Source organism: Chiloscyllium punctatum, chromosome 9, assembly GCF_047496795.1.
Source record: "Chiloscyllium punctatum isolate Juve2018m chromosome 9, sChiPun1.3, whole genome shotgun sequence".
In the NCBI taxonomy this organism is placed as follows: Eukaryota; Metazoa; Chordata; class Chondrichthyes; order Orectolobiformes; family Hemiscylliidae; genus Chiloscyllium; species Chiloscyllium punctatum.
Genome location: NC_092747.1, coordinates 120,758,402 through 120,781,464, shown reverse-complemented (window position 1 = coordinate 120,781,464; position 23,063 = coordinate 120,758,402). Strand labels below are relative to the sequence as shown.

General features: G+C 40.5%; 1 protein-coding gene across 2 annotated transcripts in view; it reads right to left on the bottom strand.

The window, feature by feature from the left end:
* The window catches only part of LOC140481646 (NALCN channel auxiliary factor 1-like), a 533,617-nt gene that overhangs the window by 450,457 nt on the left and 60,097 nt on the right, over window positions 1-23,063 (bottom strand). The gene's annotated exons all lie outside the window — the stretch shown is intronic.

Below are 23,063 nucleotides of genomic sequence, written 5' to 3'. Positions count from 1 at the left end.
TTGCGGAACGTTTCAGGGAACACCTCTGGGACACCCGCACCAACCAACCCAACCACCCCATGGCTGAACACTTTAACTCCCCCTCCCACTCCACCAAGGACATGCAGGTCCTTGGCCTCCTCCATCGCCAGACCCTGACCACACGACACCTGGAGGAAGAGCGCCTCATCTTCCGCCTAGGAACTCTCCAACCACACGGGATGAATGTAGATTTCTCCAGCTTCCTCATTTCCCCTCCCCCCACCTTATCTCAGTCCCAACCCCTGGATTCAGCACCGCCCTCTTGACCTGCAATCTTCTTCCCAATCTCTCCGCCCCCACCCCCTCTCCGGCCTATCACCCTCACCCTCACCTCCTTCCACCTGTCATATTCCCAGCACCCCTCCCCCAAATTCCCTCCCCCATACCTTTTATCTCAGCCCGCTTGGCACACCAGCCTCATTCCTGAAGAAGGGCTTATGCCCGAAACGTCGATTCTCCTGCTCCTCGGATGCTGCCTGGCCTGCTGTGTTTTTCCAGCACTACATTTTTCAACTCCAGCATCTGCACCTCACTTTCTCCTTTGGCTGAACACCCTCAGACAGCAGGGACCCATGCTGCTGAGTTTCCTATCTGTTATGATGGAAACTTTCTAATCAACACGTTTAGAGATATTACTACATACCTTTAGACCAGGAGAGACCTGAACCTAGGCCTCCAGGCTCAGAGTTAGGGACACTACCATCGAGGCACAAGAAACTTTAAGCCATTAGGTTGGGTGTTCTGTGTTGCCGGTCCATGATATTACAGCTGCATGGGCTTTTTGTGGTGTGGTGGTAATGTCTTTACCTCTGAACCAGGAGGTCTGACCTTAGGTCCCACCTGTTCCCGAGCTGCATAATAACATCTCTGAGCAAGATGATGCAGAAGATCTCTATTTCTGCTGAGCTGTTAGCTCCCCACAAATATTTTAAAAGAAGTTTCTTGGCCGCCTTATGATATGTTGGGCATAGGTGGGACTTGAACCAAGATTCCCCAACCAGTTCGGAGATCCTGTAGTGTGGAAAGACATCAGGATCCCCTGCATTCTGCCACCATTTTGGCGTTGCAACTGTACCCAAGAGAGGAGACAAAACCCAGGTTTATGTCATACCTACACCAGAGGTATGTCATAACATCTCTGAAAATAGTTATGTTAAGCTTTATTTCTTTCAGTCATTGATTTCATCATCCCATTAAAACAAACAACAGCTCATTAAATAAATCTATTTGAAAAGTTAAATAAAGCCTGAAGTACTTTTAAATTGTTTTAAAAAAGTGAATTTTAAATGCAATAATTTTGTTGGTGTCCGAATGATGTGGGCCATGGCAAAATTTGTGTCAGAATTGGCCAAGAATTCTGTGTCGATGTCAAGACCATCTTTTCCGCTTTTCCGAAGTGCCGAGATACGATTATTAGCAGGCAGCAGCTAGTTGCTAAAGGACAGTGATTAGCACTTGGTAAAGTCCTTGTTGATGTACAAATTGCCTCAGTGACATTCCAGTTGCGATCTTACCAAACCCCTCATACAAACGAGCTGTCAGGAAAACCCAACATGGAATCCAGGTCAGGTGCTCGACAGGTTGAGGTTGCTGGTTGCTCTGAACAACACTGCGTACCACAATTCCAGGGCACGCCCCACTGGCAGCAGCCACATGCACCCCATATCCATGGACACTGGCACCCAAAACGTACCAGACTGTATGAACACTCCTGGCACATCAGAAGGGGTGACACAGTGGCTCAGTGGTTAGCACTGCTGCCTCACAGCGTCAGGGACCTGGGTTCAATTCCCACCTCGGGTGACTGTTTATGTGGCCTGTTTCCATGTTGTAGGGAATCTAATCTCTGATTTACTTAGGCCATGCTTCTGCACATTGGAGCTGCATACTTTCATTGTAATGCTGCAGCAAGTCTACTGTGCACTCAGGAACACACAACCAGCACATGGACCAGATTGAGCTGCATCCCTGGGATCTTTGCTTACTGTCATGGGGGCTCACTCAATCTGAGCCTGCCTGGGATGCCTTTAGTATCTGTGCGCTGCCTTCGAACATAGAACATTACAGCGCAGCACAGGCTCTTCACCCCTCAATGTTGCGCCAACTTGTGGAACCAATCTGAAGCTTGTCTATCCTACACTATTCCATTCTCAACCATATGCCGATCCAGTGACCATTTAAATGCCCTTAAGGTTGACAAGGTGACTACTGTTGCAGGCAGGGCACTCCACGTCCCTAATACTCTGAGTAAAGGAATTACCTCTGACACTATCCTATATCTATCACCCCTCAATTTAAAGCGAAATCCCCTTGTGCTAGCCGTCACCATTTAGGAAAAAAGGGTCTCACTGTCCACCCTATCTAACACACTAATTATCTTATATGTCTCAATTAAGTCACCTTTCAACCTTCCTTTCTAATGAAAACAGCCTCAAGTCCCTTCAGTCTTTCCTCATAACATGTCCCACCATACCAGGCAACATCCTAGTAAACCTCCTCTGAACTCTCTCCAAAGCTTCCACATATTACCTACAATGCGGTGACCAGAACTGTACGCAATACTCCAAGTGCAACTGCACCAGAGTTTTGTACAATCCTATCAACCTGGGTGCCAACTTTAAAGGATCTATGTACCTGGACACTGAGATCTCTCTGTTCATCTACACTGCCTAGAATCTTACCATTAGCCCAGTATTCTCTTTATTCCTGTTGCTCCTTCCAAAGTGAATTGCCTCACACTTTTCTGCATTAAACTCCATCTGTCACCTCTCAGCTCAGCTCTGCAGCTTATTTATGTCCTTCTGTAACCTGCAACATCTTTCAGCACTAGCCACAATTCCACCAACCTTCGTATCACCTGCAAATTTACAAACCAATCCTTCCATGCCCACATCCAGGTCATTTATAAAAATGACAAACAGCAGTGGACCTTGTATTGTCTTTTTTTTCTTTGACCCTCAGCCAAAGATACCAGGCTCGTATGACTACCATCTCACTTGTCACTGAGCCACTGACACAAAGCAACAAAGTTTGTCATATTGGTCAACAGGTCAACATCAGGTCAAGGGGGCAATAGCCTTCCCTCAGGGCTTCCGAGCACAATAATGCAAGGGTCCAGGCCTGTTTGGCACAGGCAAATTCAGAATGGTCTTTTCCCAGGGAGTGAGGGACCTGGATGACAAACAACACATCAACCGTTTTGACCCTTTGTGCCTTATTGTTGGCTGCTTCCTTTCTGGAATGAGAGAGGGGACAGATATTGAGGGAAATGAAAGTGGGAGGCACAGCTGTCACTGTTGGTGCAGGTGGGAGGTGTGCTGAATAAGTGGACAGCAGCTCAGAGAGATTGCAGGATCAGTGGTGTCAGGGATTGTGGCAGATGAGAGCGAGTGAGGGAAAATGTTACAGGCAACAGTGACAGTGATACAGCATTAGCCTTGGCTGAGTGAGGAAGCTGTCTGACCTGCTTTTCAAAGGATTGGTCATTCAAATGGACAGCTGAGGCTTCTTTCACCTGGATGGCAACCTTGGACCAGGCTGGCATGGTCTGGTCTCATGGTTTCTCCTGCTGGTCCTGGAGGAAGAGGAAATCCAGCCTGTGCATCAACCTAAGCTCCAAAACTCTTTCTGCAAAGTTAGATTCCCCCTGTCTTGCACATCGGGGTGGGGGAGGGGTGGGGGGGAGGGAGGTGTGGGAATACTGTATACTGACTGTGTATGTTTGAGTGAATAACAAGTCTTTAAAATGATGCCTGTGCCACAGGTATCCAGTGTGTGGGGAGTTCCTAACCTGATTGGTGTGCAGCAAGGGGAGTAGAAATTGGACATGATACATATTGTTTTGGCAGAAGCAGCAATTAAAATGACAAGTTTGGTAAGATAGAGTGAGACAACGTGACCTACCCTTCAACAAAAGGTTCAGTCATCTAGTTGATTTTTTGGGGATCTCCCTGCAAGATTTATGTATTGTTCTGAAGCTATAAACGACATCTGATTAATCAACAGATGCTGTTTCTCCATCTGCCAATCCACATATCATACAATAATCTTTGGTTGAGAAAAGTCATGTTGCACTTATTCTTTAGACCAGAAAAGCTTCAATATACCAACTACAAGCATGTTCATAGGAAGGCTACATAAATTAACTATCATGTTGACACAACCAAAGTAGATGTAAAAGCAGAATGTTTTATATCAAAGAATCTAAAGAGATCAAAATGGAATCAGAATGCTACTCAAAGAATACAATGCTTGGTTGCATTGTGGTAAATGTCCATGTTTTAACAATGATTAAACTTCATTGTCTGCAGATTATTTGTAAGTCTGAGCTAAGGGCATGGAATTGTAATGTAATACTATGTGATTTATTTCATTCTCTTGATCTTCAAACACTATTGGCAGAATCTTCTAACTGCCTGAACTAAGTCAGCTATGATGAAATTTGTGGCAAAATCGCACAAGGAGTCTAATGATGTCTGCCTTGATGTTCAGAACAACTCATTATATCTTTATGTGTCTGCCAGGTGGCAAGGCCAGTTACTGACAAGGCAGCAGTGGTGAACGATCAATTAAAGCTATAAGTCTCCTCATTAACAGAGTCACAGAGTCAGAGATGTACAGCACAGAAACAGATTTTTCAGTCCAACTCATCCATGCTGACAAGATAACCAAACCTAAATCTGGTCCATTTAGAGTCATAGAGTCATAGAGATGTACAGCATGGAAACAGGCCCTTTGTGCCAACCAGTCCATGCCAACCAGATATCCCAACCCTAGTTAGTCCCACCCGCCAGCACTTGGCCCATATCCCTCCAAACCCTTCCTATTCATATTGCCATCCAGATGTCTTTTAAATGTTGTCATTGTACCAGCCTCCACCACGTCCTCTGGCAGATCATTCCATACACGCACCACCCTCTGCATGAAAAAGTTGCCCCTTGGGTCCCTTTTTAAATCTTACCCCTCTCACCTTAAACCTATACCCTCTAGCTTTGGACTTCCCCACCCTGGGGAAAGGACCTTGTCTATTTACCCTACCCTATGGATAAATAAGGTCTACCACTATAAGGTCACCCCTCAGCCTCCAATGCTCCAAAGAAATCATTTCCAGCCTATTCAGCCTCTTCCTATAGCTCAAAACCTTTAACCCCGGCAACATCCTTGTAAACCTTTTTATAACTCTTTCAAGTTTCACAACATCTTTCCTATAGCAGGGAGACCAAGAATTAAATTCAGTTTTCCAGAAGTGGCCTAACTAATGTTCTGTACAGCTACAACATGACCTTTCAACTCCTATACTCAATGCAATGACCAATTAAGACAAGTATACCAAATGCCTTCTTCACTTTCCTACCTACCTGTGACTCCAATGAACTATTAACCTGCATTCCAGGGTCTCTTTGTTCTACAACACTCCCCAGGACCCTACTGTTAAATGTATATGTCCTGCCCTGATTTGCTTTCCCAAAATGCAGCACCTTGCATTTATCTAAATTAAACTCCATCTGCCACTCCTTGGCCATTGGCCTATTTTGTCAAGATCCTGTTGTAATCTGAGGTAACCTTCTTCACTGTCCACTGCACGTCCTCCAATTTTGGTGTAATCTGCAAACTTACTAACTATACCTCCTATGTTCACAACCAAATGACTTATATAAATGACGAAAAGCAGCCAATCTAGCACAGATCCTTGTGGCACTCCACTGGTCACAGGCCTCCAGTCTGAAAAACAATCCTCCACCACCACCCTCTGCCTTCTACCTTCGAGGCAGTTCTGTATCCAAGTGGCTAGATCTCCCTGTATTCCATGCGATCTAACCTTGCTAACTAGACTACCGTGAGGAACCTTGTCGAACACTTTACTGAAGACCATATAGATCATATCCACTGCTCTGTCCTCATCAATCCTCTTTGTTACTTCTTCAAAAACTTCACTCAAGTTTGTGAGATGTAAAATTCCCATACACAAAGCCATGTTGCCTATCCCTAATCAGTCCTTGCCTTTCCAAATACATGTAAATCCTGTCCCTCAGGATTCCCTCCAACAACTTGCCCACCATTGATGTCAGGCTGACCAGTCTATAGTTCTTTGACTTTTCCTGACCATCTTTCTTAAATAGTGGCACCACGTTAGCCAACCTCCAGTCTTCCAGCACCTCATCTGTGGCTATCGATGATACAAATATCTCAGCAGGAGACCCAGCAATCACTTCTCTAGCTTCCCACAGAGTTCTAGGGTACACCTAATCAGGTCCTGCGAATTTATCCGCCTTTATACGTTTTAAGATGGCCAGTACCTCCTCCTCCTGTAATATGGACATTTTTCAAGATGCTGTTATTTATTTCCACATGTTCTCTATCTTCCATGTCCTTCTCCACAGTAAACACTGATGCGAAATGCCATTTAATATCTCCCCCATCTCCTGTGGTTCCATGCATGGGTGGCCTTGCTGATTTTGACATGATAACTAAACAGCATCAAGGGTGAGAGAATGGGGTTATACATACAAGGAAGTTTTATCCATGATGGGTATGTATTGTGAGCAGAGTTGCTTAGTGGCTACACAGAGCCATTACATTGCTGGTGAGGGGCAAAGCCAGACTGTCAATGATTATCTGGGAGCACTGCAAACTTTTAAAGATGATGTGACCACAAGTTTTACTGGCCTTTTATAGAATGTTACTGCATGGTGTGATAAGTTGAGAATAGAACCAGGTGAGTAGGAGTCTTGAGTGGGTGAGGTGACTATGAAACAATACGGTAAAAAATATCATTGCGTCATGCAAGGAAAATCTTTCAAAAACTTGCAATTGGCATTAAGCCAAAAAAGTAAGCTTCTGCATTGTCAGTTTTATGCTTTCAGGTATTCTATGGTGTTTTCTCATCATTTGATGCTGAATCACAACAGTTGACACACCAGTGTTCCCATGTATTGATTCTGGAAATGTCAATTCCAGCACCGATCACAGTGGATAAAGCATGAATTTGAGTATTTCATCTGGTGAATTAAGCACACAATATTCTTAGGAGTGACAGATTCACAATGCATGAGGTCTAACAGCTAATGGGTTCTGTCCAATGTCAGTGCTGTATTGTATTTTGCAAGCTGCACTGAATTTAAAGACATTTCCCTGACCTCACGCTCTCCATGCTATTGCACTGGAGTTTATGTATTGAATTTAGGCTGCGGCTTTGTGGCCATTGTTCAATTAAGGTTGGAATAAAACAGAGCAGAACTGTTGTTCCATTTTTCAGCAGCTTGCGACCTACTGAATCTTAGTCAAATACTCTCCCAAGGATCTCTAAGAATTTATGTGATGAATGTATATTGTTATGGAAAGACCCGAGCTGAGATTCCCCAAGTTATTACAGTTTCAGTTGGGATGCCTATAAACTGGTAGCTCTTCTTCATTCACCTAACCCCTCAGTTGGTCACAACATGGTTAACTTGCAAATGACCCACTCCCTTTCTCCCTAAGAAAATGGATTAATGTTTGAAAAGAAACCAATTTAACTAGGTTCTCAGAGAATTTATTAGTGACTAAACTCAAGAAAAAACAATAATGCATAACATTTGCACATATTAGAAATGAGAATTGAATTAAAAATAAAGATAGAAGATGGCTGAATTAGTTGGTAGCAAAGTTGAACATTCAATTGTGGGGTTCTTGAAGAGTAGTAGATATCCCTTTGTCCTATTTCCTTTTGACTGCCTTGCTAGCTAATTAATCTCTAGCACCCAGAGTGAGAGAATCCTTTACCTGCAACATGGGGGTGACAGTGGGTTGCTCTTTGACTGTCATCCTCACAACACTCTAGTACTTGAATCCAGGCTAGTACACACAAATATCTCTGCCTATTGGAACATCTGGGACCTTCAGTTAACCAACATGCCTTCTTCCACTAGCTCACATGGACCAGAGCTGAACTGGACCCAAAGTGTGCTCCCACAAGGGGTAGGCACAAACATTCACCCAGATTTTCCACCCTAAGATGCCCATCTTCTGAAACAACCTCCAGGACATCAAAGACTAAACTGTTGTGAACCTCACCCAGTGCCATGTGTCCCCTTGAAATCTCCTTGACACTCACCAGGCATGACTCTCCAGGGTCTTTACCCCTTCAAACATCTACTGAATCCACATCCACACCCATCTCTTCATGTATTCCCCCCTTTAAAACAAAAGCACATGATGTAATCAAAAATTCAACCTACTATTAAATACTTTAGATTCCTTCATTGCCATTAGCTATTTTAAACATTATACTCAGACTATTAATTGGAGAGATGATTCTCCTAATCAGTTACTGTAAAAAATATGGTTAGACATCTAAATGGTGTTTCTGCTGATTCAGGAACCCCTTACCTCCACCCTCCTCTCTGAGATGTATATTCTTATTTATTTAAGATAACAAGTGAGGTACAGATTACAAGGGCTAAATAGTATTCAATCTGACTGAAATTTGCTAACAAAAATGCTGACTTTTTCACTTTTTAGACAATGATTGACTAAATACTCTCTTATACAACAGACCCATGCATGCAAATTCACCCACAGACACCTGAGCTTCAATGAGCCATGTCTGCCCCTTTGCATGTACCAGCTTACAAACATATTATTCTGATGCAGATATAGTTAATTGATACTGACATAATTCTGGGCGAACAGCAGATGACAAAAATATTCTTTTTACTCTCGGCCTATAAAACCCTTTAGTAGATACAGCACTATCTACTAACCTTAGTGTCTAATCTTTAATTAAAATGTAATGAGCAGAACACAAAGAAAGGAGCTTGGTGCTTGAGCAGAATTCTCCTTTTGTCCTCAGATGGCCAAGTCCACTGCAGAGAGTCTAATCATAATTCAGTCAGGCCTGCAGGACACTGAATAAGTTTCAGCTCTACAGCTAAGAGAGCTCCATTCATCAATCCCAATGAAAGTAATAACATAAAGAATACGTTTTAGATTAAGATATGGTAACTTTAAGAAACACTGCTGTCAAAGATATTTTATCATGTGTTGAACATAAAAATGCACAACAGGACTCTATAATGTCTTTCGAATCAAATGTAATTACATCAGTTCTTAGTTTATCATCTATTGTTGATGATAGTGAGCCTCTACCAGGCATTTGCTCCCAGCAGGATTTCTGTGCTGTAAATGAAAAGCCAGGTAAGTACTATAACTTGTTCAATGGAAAGATAAATTGAGCTTCTGCAGATAGGAGGCATGATTGCACATAGAACAAGATGGACATGTAGAACACAAGTAAAACATGTGCCTGTAATTCATTTTTCTCCCCAATTCAGGCTTTCATTTTCCAACTCCATTTTCAGTTTTCTAATCAATAATTCTAATCTTGGGTCAATTCATTGGGCTACAAGAACAGAGGAAAGGAGTGGGACTAATTGTATAGTCCTTTCAACAAGCTAAACCTCGCAAATAGCCTCTTTTTGTATTGCAAGATAAGAGGACATCTTATTGTCTTTCCAAACTCAGTGTGATCAATTATGATTGAACTTGTACCCTGGGCACCTCGCAATTAGATCAACATAAAAGCAGCAAGAATACTTTATTCCTTCTTGACCTTTCGCTATTAATTTTCCTTTCACTTCCAGTCATTTTCTTTTATTGTTGTTTGCAGTCTCTCATTTCTTCAGTTAACACGTTTCACTTGTTATTTATATCCACCCTCGTCAACTATTGTTTCATTTAGCATCCTGATTCCACATTTTTTTAACTTCTTTCTCCGTTATAGGTCACAACTGCTGCTTGAGAGAGCTGAACCAAGATTCTGAATTCTCTACCTAACATGTTTGGTAGGAACATCAGCATTGCAAGGATTAATGCACTTCAAGATAAAAGCCCCAATTCTACCTTCTCAAGACAACTATGGGTGGGACAACAAATATATTCCATGTCTCAAAATCAAGTGAATTGGACATCAATATCTGTGATGCTGATGTTTTTTTCCCTCATGCTTTCCTTTAAAATGAAGGCGATTGACAATCATGGAACTAATTGGAAAAATAAAAGAAATTGACTGATTTGAGAACTGGTAGAAGCCAAAGCAAAAATATATATAATAGAAGAGCTGAGAGAATAGAGAAACAAAAAGAGGTCAAAGAAAATCTACAGCAGCAAGCATTCCTACTGCAATAGTGGCTTTAAGGGGTGGCACAGTGGTGAGTACTGCTACCTCACAGCACCAGGGACCTGGGTTCAGTTCCACCCTCAGATGCTTGTCCCTGTGGAATTTGCACACTCTCCCTGGTTTTCTTCCTCAGTCCAAAGATATACAGGCTAGGTGGATTGCCCATGGGAAGTGGAGGATTGGTGTGGACTCATTGGGCTGAATGGTCTGCTTCTATACTGTAGGGATTCCATGTCTGCAGTTTGTGATGTTATTCACAATGAGTGGCTTGATATTGAGCAGAGGGCATCAACTCCTTATTTGGGAACATTTTAGAGAATTCCAGGCCATAGAGCTAACCCTCATTGCCTTGCCATTGAATGATGCACGATGAAAAGGAAGGTTTAATAGTAAATTATTTGGGGTGTTACAAAAAAATTACATATCGATGCAAGCATAAAACAGTAACTTATTGTGAATTAAAATAAAATCTTTTGTTATGTTGCTTAAAATAATTCACAATCTAAAATTTGCCTTTCCTTTTGGATATACACATTCACATGCACCTCACAGATAGTACAGCTTGTGTCACTCCCTTATAGTGGTGTGCATTATCTAGTGATCTGTTCAAACCATGGCACAGCTTATGCCAAAGTAGTTTGGGCCATGAATTATTAACATTTGGTTGTGATGTTAAGACCATTTTGAGGTTATGTGGAATATTCTGTCCAAAACTTAGCTCTTGAGATTTCCTTTATTAATTCATGGGCTATGGATAACACTGACTAGGCCAACATTTATTGCCTATCACTTGTTGCCCTTGAGAAGGTGAATAAAGTTAATCATTCAATCCCCTCAATGTGGAATGAGACTGTTTGGCCCATCAAGTCTGCACCAATTTTCTAAAGAGCACCTCACACAAACCCAGCCCCCATCTTATTCTCGTAACCCTGCATTTTTCCATGGCTAACCCGCCTAACCTGCATACTATGGGCAATCTAGCTTGGCCAAATCACCTAACCTACACATCTTTGGACTGTTGGAGGAAACTTACATAGCCATGGGGAAAATGTGCAAATTCCACACAGACAATCACCTGAAGCTGGGATCAAATCCAGATCCTTGGCTCTGTGAGGTCCCCACTGGATTGGATATAGTGGCAACACGTTTGCATGTTACAGTAAAATTCAACCAATCATTTTCCTAATCTTGTGTTCTTCTTATTACCTGATACTTTCAGACGGATTTGCATTTATAAAGATCTTTATCATGTCTTCCAGCAATACCCTCAAAACAATACAGCAAATGAGATACTTTGAACAAGCCATGATCACTTGGATTTGCAAACACAGCCATGTTTCTCAAAGTCAAGACAGAAATAAGAAGAATGATCAGTAAATTGGATCTTGCTCTTGTTAAAGGATGGATGTCAGGGCCATTTGTTATCATAGCACATAACAACATGCCTAGGCTAACTCATTTGAACTAAAAATTGGGAACTGTCAGGCTTGCAAGTATTTTCAATCATAAGTTTTTTTTTGCTGAAGTGTTTAGTGAGGGATGGGAAATGGGCTCTGAATGGGATCAATTTGTAACATAGTTCATTGAATTCTGGAGTGCTGACTAGCTGCTTCCATTTCACAATCCCCGAAACAGGCATTGCAACCCGTAAGAGCCCAGCAATGCCAGGAGATATGAGCCAGAGGACAGATATTTTACAGCAAACAGAGAAACACTGGAGAAAATGGACTAATGTTAGACTGACCTGTAAATGGCTACTTCTCTCATGCTCTGCTGTTCGCTATATTGCTGTTGTGTTCAGCTCTGCGCAAAAGTATCAATCCTTCCAGACTTACTAGTCAGTCTTCTTCTCTTCCTCAATTCATCAGATTCCAGCAAATCACTTGTCAAACCTCTCAATCCCATTCAGTCCCCCAAAACTTCCCAGTTGTCGTCTCTTCTGCCAAATCCCCATTCACAGTCTCCCTCTTTTGCCAGTGCACAGCCATTTCCAATCTCTCCAAATCCCATCTGTTCAATTTCTTTCATTATTGCAACTCTCCCCATCCCCTCCAAAGATGGAGGACCCCAGTTCCCATAACAAATTTAATCCATTTAAGTACACAGCTCTCTGAGGGCAAAACAAAACAATGTACCACCTTTTATCTTTGTCATAACAGTGCTACAGTCATAAAATGTGAATTCAGTTTTGAAACTTGATATTCCATTTGTGTGAAACAGCTTAAGTATTAATTATTTCAAACTATTACTAGCTCTTCCATATAAGTTGAATTGTAGGACAATTGGTAAACCCAAGTTTGGCAGACACAATCTTCCCAAAATGATGTTGAACATGTTCAACCAAGTGGAATATCAACCTCTGCCTCTTTCTGATGTCTCTAGTTTCACAGATGTCAGTCTTCAGCCAGCTTAATTCACTTCACATGTTGTTATCAAAAAATGGAAGAAGGCACTACATACTATGGGTTCAAACAACATTGTATTAATTGGATTAAGCACTTGTGCTCCAATCTCCCAGCCAAGTTATTCCAGCCTAACCACAAAATTGGCATCTATCCTGCAAGATGAAAAATTGTCCACATATCTCCTGTCTGTTTGAGTACACATTCTTTATGCCAACACAGGCTATAATTTTCCATTTAAAACAATTATGTTTATTAATAATACTGGCATGATATGCCATCATGATGTGTTATGCAAGTTGCCATACTGAGGATCTTAACCATCATGCTGTGATACTTATGTCAACTTCTGTAAGATAAGGTTCAGATGTGCACCACGTAATACTGAAGAATGCAGGAAACCTCAACTTTAGCATTTGATACCTACAGATGTAGATTACAGTCACAGGTACTTGCAAGTCTGAGCTCAAGCTCAACAATTTGGCATCCAGTTACAATTACTTCTCTCTGTGTGTCATGCTGCAATAAGCCAGAGCTCACTAAGGTGAAGACTGCAAGCGTAATGTCATTGAGTGACATGCCACGATATGGTGAAAACCTCATGATCATATCATTTAAAAAGGTATACTGCACATCAACTACAATGACACAACATCTCCCTTTTTTGAAAAAGAAAGTCCAAAAGGGTAGGCAAATATCGTCAATGTAACAATTATACATTGATATTAAAACAGAGCAAACAAGGTGAATAGTTCTATCTTCAATATAATGTTTGACAAGTCAACTATATCTGATGCAAGAAAAAAAATTCACAAGAATGATTTCAAGCTGTCAGTCACATGGTTAGATTAGAGTTTTGGGGGCTCTTCTCTCTAGAAAGGTTTTAAAAACAGATTTGATAGTGATCTTCAAAATCATTAGGATGTTGACAAAGCAGGGAGGGAATATAAACACCACTGTCTTTGGAAAGATAAACATGGTGCAGTGGTTCTGTGCTTAGCACTGCTGCCTCGCAGTACTAGGAACCCAGGTTCAATTCCAGTTGAGATCCAGAAAATGTTAATTGGAGGAGAATATGTAACAGCAAAAGGCTTGGGACTTCAGCAGGAGGCCAAGTTGGAATATTTCCTCAGTACTTTTAGCTGAAGATAAATGGAAATGCTTTAATCTTGTTTCCAGCACATCAGCACAAGGCTACCCCACAGTTAAAAATGGGGATTTGTGAAGCCTCCTTCTCTTATTAGTTTTTTTTAACTGTCCACCAGCATTTAGGACTGGATGTGATAATACTGCAGAGCTTAAAGTCTGCACTGGATTGTGGAATTCATAAAACACAGAGGGTGTCTGGTCACCTCATCCAGATCTAAGTCTAACCATCTCAACAGATTTGCCATTGGATTAAAAAATAGATCACGTCTCGAGAGTGAAACTTGTGATGTGCGCTACTCCCTTTATACAATCCAATTCATGTGCGAGTCTAATACTTCCAATCATCTGTCATCCATCATCTGTCTGTCACTAGTCCCATGGCATTGAATAAGTGATGAAATGACAGGTGGATTTCACATTGGAGATGCATGGGCTCCTCATTCCTAGTATTCATCTTGCCGTAATGACGTTTGCTTATTATTAGCACACTCAGCCCTTAAAAGTAATAACAACAAAAAGGGAATTGGAGAAACACCTGAAGAGATAAGATTTGCAGACCTATGGGGAAGTGGTGGGAAAGTGGGCTAAGGGAATGGTTCATGCAGAAAACCAAACAGACACAACAAGTTCCTGATGAAGGGCTTTTGCCCGAAAAGTCGATTCTCCTGCTCCTCAGATGCTGCCTGACCTGCTGTGCTTTTCTAGCACCACACTCTCGACAACAAGTCAATGGCCTATATATAATATCCTATTACATTGCTATCACTTACTATAATTTAATCAAGTTCCATTGTTTTAATCATACTCAGTTCCGCATTTCTACTTGATATTCTGGTCATGGTTTCCCTTAGAGTCACTTTTACTTTTAAAGTTCACCTATTTTTCCATCCCTTGATGCTGTTCTGAGTCATGAAGTCTTCCCTACCTTGTAGCAATATAAAACTCCTCCTCTTAGAGACACACTCATTACAGATGCATTGCACACTAGATATTATTTTCAAGTGGTTGACCCTCTGTGACAATAGCTTTCCTGTTAATATAGCTGGAATGAAGCTAATTTTGAAGAAACAGTGCCTTTGGGAATCCAAAACTCCAAGAAGCTGCAAACAGGTTAAGGGTTGGCAGAAAAGCAGAAAAGTCGTCTAAGTTTTTAAACTAAGAATAGAATTTGTCTAAATTGCAAATCCCAAGTTAATCTCTATAATATCTGCATGATAGCATGTTTATTTGCTCACAGGTTGCCAAGTTTCATTTCTGCTTCATTCGAGTGAAAAAGGCCTCAGTGTCCTGAGCTGCCTGAATTCAGGCTCATGGCTCCAGCTCCCTCAGAATCACACCTGTCACTTCATCACTCGTTCAATGCCATGGGACTAGTGACAGACAGATAATGGATGGCAGATGATATGAAATATTAGACTCGCACATGAATTGGATTGTATAAAGGGAGTAGCGCACATCACAAGTCTCACTCTCAAGACGTGATCTACTTTTTAATCCAATGGCAAGATCTGTTGAGATGGTTAGACTTAGATCTGGATGAGGTGACCAGACACCCTCTGTGTGTTGTGTATTCCACAATGCAGTGCAGACTTGATGTCAAAATTCTTGGGCAATAAATTGAAACAACTCTACAGAGGCTAGTATCCAATCACCAAGTCAATATTTACACATGAACAGTCCTTGACTATAGTACTGCCTCATATACAGTTAGGCACTGGAGTGTCAGTATCCTCAATACTCAATGTTTTTCTGTCAGCCAAGACTCCCTGACTGCAGCTATTAACCTGGTCCAGAGAATTCATATTCTGAAGTGCAGCTGACTGACCTCATTACAATAACTACAAAATTGTTTTTATCTCCCTAAACCTCTGCCTCTTTACCTTGCTTTTCTTGTTTAAAATGCGCTTTAAAACTAATATCTAGCTAAACCTTTGTTTATCTGTCCTAATATCTCCCTGTATAGTTTTATGTCACATTTTGATTCATAATGCCCCAAAAGGTACCTCAATACATTTTATATTTAAAATACCATAATAAATATTAACAGCAGTAACTTTTGAAAGCTGAATTTCAAGGTTCTTACACTAAAAAATGAAGATTAAGATGCTTTGAAGGGCCATAAACAGGTGTTGCGAGTAGAAGTGCATTGTGGTAGACCATTCCATTTGGGGTGTGACCAGTTTGAGAATGAGTCCAATCTTCAGCGTTATTCACAGAACAGGGACAAATTACAATTGATCAATCAACAGCCTCTTTCTGTACTGAATATCTGTAGTTCAAACCTTCCACGGACACATGTAAACCTATGGCTCAATCACCACAGTGGTCTGGTATCCCTGAAGTAGATTAGAAAACAGAGGACTGAAAGAAAAAATCATAAACCATTGAAGAAACTGAATGATTTATTAGAATATAGAGTTCACGTTGCCATTGCTGTCTCCTGAAAGGAATGGATCAATGATTATTACTCCACCTCTCTCCAATTCGCTTTTTGTTAAGTTGGCATTTATTTGAAAATGATCCACCACTATTATTATGTTTCAGTTAGATGTATCTTGAAAGATGACAAAAACAGGCTTTGCAAAAAGATGTAAATAAATCAGTTTTATATACTCCTGAAGACAATTTGTTTAGTGCAAATATCCAGCTAGATTTATTCCATTGCTTAGTGAGGTTGCTATGACATGACCATGGTTTATTAAGCAGACTAATGATCCAGCCTTTGTAATGGCCATCTGCACCTGTTGGGATGCCTCAAATTTATTCACAGTAGAGTGACAACTAGTCATCCTTACAAATCAATTTACAAAACCTGATTAAACTTCAGTTCTTTTACTGTGTTCATCATCCCTGGAGGAATGTGCTCATCCTTAAAACACAGACTTGCATATATTATAGGTTCATGGTAAGAATCCTCAGAGTGACTGGACATGGCATATGGAAATGTATGCAGGTTACACGATAGATCATTGCTACAATGCAAGCAACACATTTGCAATATGAATAAAGATGCAGAAACATCTTCGCAGTTGGCACTATCACTTAGTCAGACTCTATGCATCATGATACCATTGTCCAAAGTTGTGTTAATTATTAATAATTTATCTGTATTTTCTTTCCCCAGTGCACAAAATCAGAAAGGTACATAAGGAAATGCTGTGAGAGACCTGACATTCTTGTTTTCATACCTGACTTATATCTTCCCCAATCAGTCCATTTGTTTTGGATTATTTTGCTCTCCACTCATTTCCTCTACTGTCACTTTTCAAAGAACCTGATTGTCCCCTCATTATCCTTTCCAACTGCACCTCAATTTATTTTCTGTGTCTCCCACACTACAAATTAATTTTATTTTTTGGTAGGTTCTTTATATAAGGAGAAAACATTGGCTGTCTAAACCATGCTTATATTTAAACAACTTCTTCCCACCTTAGTTTTTGAAGTACAGTATAGGAGTAAAGTTTCCAAAACTTCCTTAGATCCTTGAGGGAGCTGCAGCTATTTAAACCAGAAGTCATAGCAAAGATATTCAGTGAATCTCATGCTCATATTTCAAAATATAGTCATATCTGGTAAGACCTTTTTAGCTGGAAGACTGGAGTCAGTGATGGAAGAAGACCCCAACAGGAAGTGAAAGCCAGAGCACAAAGGGATCAGCGTACACAAGTATGTCTGAGTGGCAATGAATGAACAGTGTAGTAGAAGTACCGAACAACCTCTATTATCCATAACAGATGAGCGAGGAGTAGAATATTTTGTTCGGTTAACTGATTTTTCGGATAACTGATCTGATCGTAAACAAAGGAAGCCATACTGAACATTCAAGCTGAACTTTCTGTCCACTCAGTAGTTCTGTGCCAACTCCTGAGCAGCGACTGATGTCAGATGTCTTTAATCTCACAACATTTTGGATTGGGACAAGAGTGAACTAAAGGTTCATTAAAGTTGTGTGCGTGTGTGTGCGCGCGCGCCCAGAGGTAGAGGACAAGGTGAGTGGGTTCCTTTAGCGAGGATAAAACAACTTCTGTTCAGTTGCAATAAGCGATTTTCAGCCCCGGCCCCACTCTCCAGGTGAAAGTCACCAGCAGAGAGAGAGAAAGTGGGAGAGAGTGTGGTAGAGGGAGAGGAAGAGAGAGAGGAAGAGAGAGAGAGAGTGGGAGAGAGTGGGAGAGTATGTGTGTGTGTGTGTGAGAGAGAGAGAGAGGGAGAGACAGGACAGACAACCCAGGGGGAAAAAATCCAACATTAGTCGGTGTGGCATTGCAGTTCTGGACGGGTACTTAAGATTCTAGAAGAACTGGAAATTCAGATTGCAGCCCAGATTTTTTTGTGTGTTGTTTGTTGATATTGTTAATGTGCAATTACAAAAGAATTGTTTTCGTCCTGGTGGATGTCCTGTGTGTGATTGTGGGTGAGTGTCTCTCTCATAGGGTATGTTTTTATATAGAGCTCATAACACTTTACTGGATATTGAGATCTTGTTTGGATAATACAAAATTCAGATAATTGATGTTTGGATAACAAAGGTTGTTCTGTATGCAGATCATTTCGCAAATTATTTTGAAACACTGAGCATATTTTGTTTTGATTATGCTGTGGATAGACAAGCATCAACTAGAGACATGAAATCTATCATTACATGATGTCAGATAACAGTGACGTATGTCATTATATCATAAATTTTGGGATGCTTGCTTTCATAGAATTGATTTTACATACTGTAAAGCAAGAAATGTGAGAAGTGAAATAATATCATGACCACAAGTCTGAAAAATAATGAGCAATATTTGTATATTTATCTGAACATATCTCAACAAATTTAATGGGATTCAAGTAACTGAATACTGGTCTCTTGCTGAAAAAGATCAAGAATATCTTGCATCAATATGACAATCTCAATGAATCAACATTAAAAAAAGGAACAGTTGTGTTAAAAGACAAGGACTTAACATTTTATTAATATTTATATGTCAAAAATTCTCCACCAGGCACTTCTTTAGTAAATGTGATTGTTGAGTTTTTTTGCCCTATGTGTATTACAAACCAGACCAAACCCCCTCAAAATATATAAAGAAGATAGCCTAGACCTTAAACTTTCCTTACTTTAAAGACAAGTACCAGGTGTTGCATTCCAGATGCAATTTGATTGTTACCAGTCTTGACGCAAAACACACTTTATTTATACATTATCGTTAAAACACAGAAAGGAAAGAAGAAATTGGGATAACGTAACTCTACTGGAAAAGTTAACAGAATAATAAACAGTAACTGTTCCAATATAGTAGCATCCCATAAACACACCCTTGGCAAAGGCAAATTCAGTAAAATAGATTGACTGACAAGCAATTCTCTAGCCCAGGAGGAAAACATCAAGAGAAAAGAGAGGAAGTTGCAGGGAGAGATTGCTACAGCATCTAAATTCAGCTTCAAGACCCTAGCAGCAACTGCTACTGAAAACTAAATCTAACAATCCTGGTTCTGTACAACCTTGACCTCACCCATTCAGGCTGCTCCTGTTATCCCAACTTTTAAGAAAACCCAAGACCTATTTACAAACTATTTACTTTAATGGCTCTGAGTAGACTGATCAGCACCTCTGCCTCAACTTTCCTTCGTAAAAGATATAAACCAGAATAAAATGCACCTCTTAAAGCCATAGTATCATCACAGATGGGGAGTTTTTGCATTGTAAATTCCTAAGGCTACATTTAAAATGAAAAGTTCCTTCTTAAAATTGTCACCCTGTAATTAAACCCTCTTCTCCATACTGGTGTGTGTAGCTTCTTAGTTTTGAATCATGTTGACCATTCTGCTGCCCATGAATCCTAAACTGCTTTAATTTTTGCAATTCAGTTCAAAGCCAGTAACTCTAATCTTAAAATGCTCAATCTGATTTTCAAATCTTTCCATGTCTGTGGTCCCTCTGTAAGTCTACAAGTTCCTGTACTAGTACATACTCAGTGATATCTGCACTCATCCAATCACTGCCAGACATGCTTTAGACCTTATGGTCCAAAATTCCTTCTCAAAATCTTTCCACCTTGTATGATATAATGTGTGATTAAAATGAATGATATTAAAGCTTCAAAAAGGGTTTGGAATTTTCACTTGTGACATGAGATTTCTGGTTGATGTGCATGGTTGAGTTTAATGATTAACTTGTCAATATTTCTGGAGCTATGACTGTTAAATGAAACAGTATGAGAAACAAAGCTCCTGGAGAGATCATTCACAGGATGAAGGCATCACTGCCCATACATTGCCCAATCTAGAATGACCCAGAGGGCAGTTAAGAGTCAATCACATTGCTGTGGGTCTGGAGTCACGTGTAGGCTGGATCAGGTAAGGATGGCAGTTTCCTTCCCTGAAGGATGCCAGTGAACCAAATGGGTTTTTCTGACAATTGAAAATGAATCATCATTGGACCAATTTATATTAAATTGACCTCAAATTTCACCATCTACCACGGTGGGATTCAAACCCAGGTCATCAGAATATTACCTGGGTCTTTGGGTTAACAGTCCAGCGATAATACCACTTGGCCATTGTCTCTCCTAAGATAATAGACAATAGACAATAGACAATAGATGCAGGAGTAGGCCATTCAGCCCTTTGAGCCTGCACCGCCATTCAATATGATCATGGCTGATCATTCCCAATCAGTATCCTGTTCCAGCCTTATCTCCATAACCCTTGACTCCACTATCTTTAAGAGCTCTATCCAATTCTTTCTTAAATGAATCCAGAGACTGGGCCTCCACTGCCCTCTGGGGCAGAGCATTCCACACAGCCACCACTCTCTGGGTGAAGTAGTTTCTCCTCATCTCTGTCCTAAATGGTCCACCCCGTATTTTTAAGTTGTGTCCTCTGGTTCGGCACTCCCCCATCAGCGGAAAAATGTTTCCTCCTGTCAGAGAGTCCAATCCTTTCATAATCCTATACGTTTCAATCAGATCCCCTCTCAGTCTTCTAAACTCAAGGGTATACAAGCCCAGTCGCTTCAGTCTTTCCGTGTAAGGCAATCCTGCCATTCCAGGAATTGACCTCATGAACCTACGCTGCACTCCCTCAATAGCCAGAATGTCTTTCCTCAAATTTGGAGACCAGAACTGTACACAGTACTCCAGGTGTGGTCTCACCAGGGCCCTGTACAGCTGCAGAAGCACCTCTTTGCTTCTATACTCAATTCCTGTTGTTATGAAGGCCAGCATGCTATTAGCCTTCTTCACGACCTGCTGTACCTGCATGCTTGCCTTCATTGACTGGTGGACAAGAACACCCAGATCTCTCTGAACAGCCCCTTTACCTAATTTGATACCATTGAGGTAGTAATCTGCCTTCCTGTTCTTGCCACCAAAGTGGATAACCAGACATTTATCCACATTAAACTGCATCTGCCATGCATCTGCCCACTCACCTAACAAATAAAAGTATTTGTTGCATTGAGAGACTTTTACAAGGGGCTAGAGTAAACTTGAAGTGTATTACCTTGCTTTCAGTGAAAAAAACTCAGCTTTTTTGGGTTTGGGGGAAGAAATCCTTGGCTTGGAAAGCGTTTGGTTAGCAGTTTATAAAAATATATTACCTCAGTTTAACAATTTTAGTTTGAAAATACCAGAGCAAAAATGTTGATTAGAACTCTGAGGGGCTTATTTGAAATAAAGAAAAGACTTCACTCACTTGCATGAATATTCAAGAAAGAACCTGCCAAACTCAAGACCAGAATTTAAAAGGAACAGTTTAATGAGAACAACAGAGAAGAGAACTCTCTCTGATATTGAGGTATTGTAAAAGGTGCACAGATAAGTGATTATATTTTACCATGTGTTGCAAAATCTTTCAAATTAGGTTATATGCAAATAGTTTGGCTTATTCTATTTTATCTTAATTTCCATTGCACAATACACTTATGTATTACTGAAACAAATATGCAATGCTGCAGATTTGTCATTTCAGTGAAAGATCACCATAAGCAACAAAGTCTGATCTGTCAGGCCCGTTTTCAGTCTGAGATCAAACTCACTTGGGAGTAAGATCAACTGAGATCAGCTGCCATTTCTGAGATGCTCTTTAAAACTTATGTTTTTTCTTATTGTAAGTAAAATACAATCGAGATGGCTCACAAATATCCACAATCTGAATGATGGTGTATCCAGCACATCAGTGCAAATGCTGAGGCTGAAACATTCATAAGCATCTCAGTCCAGTGTACCAATTTCCCTCTCAAGTAAGGTGATCATTTCAATAATACATTACAGTCCCCTTTTTTACCACAGCATCTTCACTGAAACACTGTATGACAAGGTAATTACAATTTTTAAATTCATTTATATATCTATATAATATTTCATCCATAGTTAAGGTAATAATAAAGATAAAGATTAAAACATAAATTGTAAAGCACTTTTTAAACAGGAGAAGATTATTGTAACGCTTCGACTTATGATGGCTACTCCTGTTTCAAATGCCTTCTGGTCAGAATCTACTTGGACTGGAAAACTGAGAAAATATCCAAAGTTGTAAGAGCTGACCTTCAGATAAGACACTAAACGGACAATGCATCAGAAGAGCAGCAAGAATCAGAGATACAATTTGAAATGGAATTAATGGATAAATGAATACAATGGCATTGTCTTGAGTAATAGTCCCCTTTCAATTATTATGATAAAATAGATTACTCGATCTTCCACCACATTTCTGTCTGCAAAAACCTACAATGGACTGTGCTTGTCTAGACAACAACTACACCATCCAAATGAGTTGGCTGTGCTGTATTTAGGTACCAAATGAATGAAATGTGTACTTTCTTACAAATGCAAGTCCTTCTTTTCCATTTGATTTCTCTTCCAGTGTCCTGCATCACCACCACCACCCCCATCATGCCCTCACCACCACCTCCACCCATTGTAGTTTGATTTTCTGTTTTTATTTTCATTTCATTTCTCTCTTCCATTCTGCTTCCTGGTTTCAGAGCCAGAATTAGAAAAAGCAACACTTCAAATTGGGGCTACACAATAATGCAAATCTGATTGGCATATCGTTGACTAGTTACGCAAATAGGGAATTGACATATGTTGGATCAGTCTCATCAACACAACTATGTTCCTCAGGTTTTGCAGAAATGTCTCAGAGAGCTAGTATTAGTTTAGGATAATTTATTTAAAATCTATTCATTCACAGTACATGGACATTATTGGCCAAGTTAGCATTTATTGCCCATCCCTAATAACCCAGAAGGCAGTTAAGATTGAAGCACATTTCTGTGGGTTTGAAGTCACCTCTGGGCCAGACCAGCTAAGGATGGTTATTATCTTCCCTAAAGGACATTAGGGAAC